The 4,908-nt window shown below is 33.0% G+C and overlaps 1 pseudogene; it reads right to left on the reverse strand.

The window, feature by feature from the left end:
- Positions 1–2,831: 2,831 nt before the first annotated feature.
- On the reverse strand, positions 2,832–3,526 carry LOC129081047 (synaptonemal complex protein 3-like; annotated as a pseudogene).
- Positions 3,527–4,908: the final 1,382 nt, after the last annotated feature.

Below are 4,908 nucleotides of genomic sequence, written 5' to 3' on the forward strand. Positions count from 1 at the left end.
ACCTTTTCCACAATGTGTGTGTCTTTAAAAACATCTTTTTTTTTTTTTAAGAAGACGGGATGATAAAAGTAACAGAGATGTGTATGCATTCAGAGTGAAGTAGCGAGAAAGATGAAGGGGGCTCTTAAGAAATTGAATTTCATCATCTGTGGCTCGATATTTGGACATTTCCCGCTTGAACCCTGAAGCTGCTTGCATAGCAGAGCTTTGCCCCTCTGGGCCTCAGGCAGGCCTGCAGAGCCAGCGCCCCTCTTGTGCTGGTTGTACTGCTTGATAAATTGTACTCCTCGCATCATTATTAAATAATACTACCTGCACTATGGTTGTGTGATCAAAGTTAGCCTTTTTATTCTACAGGCCTGAGTGGAAACTAGGACGTGATAAATGCTTAATCATATATTACCCATTGCCCTCACCTCACAAGCCACTTGTTTGATCACTGATTCAGCCAGCCATTGAAAGTTCAGTTGCCTCCAACAATCAGAAACCAAATGACGCATATTTATGGTCTCATTTGCCCTAGCCACCCCTGTCTTTGATCAACAGCTCCTTGAAATGTTTGCCTTTATAAATCCTACTCTATACTCTCCATTTTGGGAATGATTCTCGGTTCATAATGAGGGCTATACCGCTGGTTTGCAAATTGTTATCTGAGTAAACTCTCTTTGAATTTCTTTTAAAAAGGTATCTCTGGACTTTGTTTACAATGATTCCCATATTCTCTCTCTCTCTCTCTCTCTCTCTCCCCCCACACACACACACATACGCACACACACACATGCATTATAGGTATACACATGATTTGTATATGTGCGTGTGTATATTCAACTATGTGTATATGCCTATATCTTTCTATAGGTATATAGATACATAACATGTATATATATTGAAAGAATAATATTCATCTTCCTCATCATATCATACTGAGACTATACACCTCTCTCTCTGTTACCCTCATTAACCCATCTCTAGTAAATTCCACAAACTCAGTGACCAAAACAGACCTCAGAGTGTTACTAACTGGGAAGGTCGTGTGGGTAGTCACTTCTCAGACCTATAACTTCCTTAGTAAAAAAAATTTCTTTGCCTTCAACAAGCCCTGTCCATTGTTCTTGTGCACCGAGGTTAATGCATCTTTGAAATGTCAGCAAACCCTCTTTTCCAGACACTTCCAGGCATAACCACCTTCAGGGAAGTACATGATCTTGTTGCCTGTGTACCATCTCTACCTATTTAATGTAAATATTAAATATTAACTATTTTGTACTCACCGATATAAAGGAGTATGCATCTCTCTGTTTTACTTTTCATTCTGTCACAGGAATTTTCCTGTCATACCCGACCCCCCTTTTTAATCTGTCACTTTTGGATTTTATGTAATCTTACTTTGGTCCCCCTTTGTTTCCAAATGCATAAAAAAATACTGTAAAAGTGCCCTTCTCAAGAGCATTTTCTCAGTCCATTGAAATCTTGCTTCTGGGCATATTGTCAGTCTGGCTCAGATAAATTCTTATAAAGTTTTCTCCAGGTTTGGATGTTCCGATGGCAACAGGTAAATACAATGAAAACATAACAAACCAACGTAGAGTTTTATTACCAGTCTACCATGTTTCCGTGTTTCGTTTTTACTCTGCGCTTACTCGAGCAACATTTAAAAAAAATGTGTCCTCCCTTTTGTATTCTAGAAAATAAAAACAGATTTTGAATCAGTTTTAATTTTCAAATCAAAGAATTCTGGAAAGAATCCTTTCAAAATATCTATATCCTTATGATCTGGAATCATATTAACAATGCAAATGTTAAATTTAGAAAATAACGAAATTCTCCAAGTTTGAAAACATGATGGATGCATTTTACCTTATTTGAAAATGCTGTTTTTATCTTAAATTAGTCAATTTTTAATATCAAATCATTACTTTTCAAATTAATTTAGTATTTAGAGTTAAATGTATCCATATAGATAAAATAATTTAAACAGATATGTTTGTGTTCTAAGTTTTAGGTCAACTTAACCAAAGAGCTTCAAAGCAAAAACATTCCATATATGCTTACAAATGGTTTTCTGAAAGAGAGTTAGTAAATTTCAGCAACTTATAACACAATCCAAGAGTTAAACACAAATCCAGAACATATATTTGGTTTCATGAGAAAAATTGTTCACAAAATAGGACATAATAAAAAATTAAAACTAATTTGATTACTTTTTCTTTTTTTCTAGATGACATAGTTTGTTGTATGACTGTATGCTGAGTTAAAATAATTAATGGATTTGGAAATGTAAATACTATGTAACAAATGGTTATATTTTCTATCAGATTTTCTCAGTCTTTCAGACCTTTTTAGCTTCCTCCATTTATCCAGTTTGATAACATAATTATTTTAACAGTATCCTGTAGTAAGAAACACATCATATATCCAAATTAAGTAAATGTAAACACATACATACACATGCTACTGGAACAAATTTGATATAATAACCATTCTTACTGTATACATACATTCTGAACTTTCATCCTGTGATTCTGTTTAAAACTTTTTTTAATTAAATCATATTTATTGCTAAATTAATTGACAAGTGTTAGAGAGAAAAATTCACTATTACTATTAAAAAGCAAAAAGCTTAGCACATACAGTTAGGGATTGTTGCTACTCACAAAACTGTTTAGCTTTTCTGGAGGTTAACAGAAAGAGGGGGCTTGCACTTAAGATAATGATTAACACAATGTAATATTTTAAACTAGAGTTTTAAAACCACTCTAAAGACTTATATGCCTCTTAGCTAATGTTATAATTGTATCATATTACCTAGGTTCAAGTTCTTCAAAGAGTCATCAGAGTAACACGGATTGAAGAGACTTTTGAACATTTGCCATTTCCTGCTGCTGAGTGTCTTTCATAATTTGCTTTTGCAACATAGTCATTTCTTTTTTAAGTTCATTTTGTGCACCAGTAAGTAGAGTATCCTGATTCTTCTCCAAGTCCTCCATACTCTTTGTGAACTGCTCATATAGCTGTTTGATTGTATTTAGTCTCTGGCTCTGAATAACTCTAGGTTGTTGAAAAACCTTTTGTTGCTGGGGAAACAAATTAGTTTTTTCTCTTGTTCCTCATCTTTCCACGCATCTATCTCCTACTGCTGAAACAAAGTCAGAAACTGCTAAGAAAATTCTTGGTTAAGCTTCTGCCTTAGATCTTGTTGGGTTTTCCAAATATGTTCAATTTTCTGGTTACTGGTTTTGAGGGAAGCCTTGGTATACATTGCCAGTCTTCTTTTTTCTTCCCAAGAAGAGCATTGCTAATGTCAACTCCAAACTTCTCCAGCATATTCTGTACTTCACCTCCCATATCTTCAATTATTCCTGCAGAAGTCCTTTTCTTCCCAGAAGTAATTGCTTATCAATTACTGGAGTCTGCGTCAGTAGCATCCTCCTCTGAAGCACTCAGATTTTTTTTTATCTTCTTTCTCAAAGTTATAAGCTCTTAGAACCTGATCTTCCATTGACATCTTCCCAGATTTCCCGGTATGTTTTTTTTTTTTTTAGAAGGCAACATATTTAGATGTTTCCTGACTCACAAACCAAGAGTAACCTCTGACTTGACTCTCACCCTGGACAAACTCCTATGCTCTTCACACCAGAGGTCTCTGCTTTGCAGCCGTGACAGTCCTCTCTGTTTAAAACATTTAAGCCAGTAATGCCTAACAGAAATGTTTTAATTATTAGTAATAGATTATTTTCCATTGCCCTAACATTTTTGAGGGTCTTACTCTAAATGTTTATCTACTTGTTTTTAGGAATTTGTCAGTCCTCCAAGTTTAATATTGCCTAAGTCTCTAGAAAAGGAAGACCTAAACAAAGGACCTAAACATGTTCTATTTCTTACTACTGGCTTTTGTAGTGTTTTAAAAAAAATAGCACTCACATTTTAAGAGAAGGTCTTTATATCTCTGTCATTAAATAAGACTTCTCTGAAGCAATTTCTCTGCTTAACTAATTGTTGAACAGTTGTCTGAAATATTTAATATAAAACAATACTGTGTTAATAGTGACTTCACAGAAGCAAATATTTCTGTGTTGAGAGTATAAGTCCTCTTTAAAATGGTTTTCTATACTTATATTGTTACATTGCTGCTTCTTAAATTTGTTTTTGGTTTTTGTTTTGCTTTTAATAAACCCTTCATGTGATACCTGTATATGTCTATGTAAAGTCTTGGTCTGCGAGTGTATGGTTGGGAATGTTAAAACAAAAAGACATTTGGGTAGAATATGTCTAGGAAAACATTACTCTCAGGTTAATATAGTTTTGATAAATGAAACTGTAATAACACACAAAGGAATTGTTTTATTTTTGAGAAACAATGTTGATCAGTAATATTGAATGTTAAGAATTATAGTGCTGAAAGTAATATAAAAAAGTATGCTATAATTCCCCATCCTGATGTAAAATCAAATATAAGAAGTAAACCACATATGTTAATATATTTTATATGATTATTAAAACAAAATAAAAAGAGTATGAGATGTAAACTTGAAAGATAGACTGGCTATCTCAGAGAGAAAAAGATAGTGTTAAGGAGATTATTAACTTTCTTTTCACATATTTTCACAGTTTCTTTTTAATAATGCTCAGATATTCCTTTTACAATTGAAGAAAAATATAGTTCATTTTGAAAATTCAAAATACAAATGTATAAAAATATCTATGCATATAAAATATAAAAATGGTTTACAACTGTGTGCTTTCCAATTTTCATTTTAATGTTAGAGACAATTTTCAACTATAAGTTGCATCTGTTTTCAAAAGTTTAATTTTAAAGAAATTTGGGATTTGAAAATCATATGATATCCAGCATAGTGTTACTAAGAGAAAAGTTACCAAATAACTTGATTCTGTTTTTGAATGGAGATC

The sequence above is a fragment of the Pteronotus mesoamericanus genome, unplaced genomic scaffold (genome assembly GCF_021234165.1).
Source record: "Pteronotus mesoamericanus isolate MK-2021 breed Mesoamerican mustached bat unplaced genomic scaffold, CSHL_Meso_final contig_94, whole genome shotgun sequence".
Taxonomy (NCBI): Eukaryota; Metazoa; Chordata; class Mammalia; order Chiroptera; family Mormoopidae; genus Pteronotus; species Pteronotus mesoamericanus.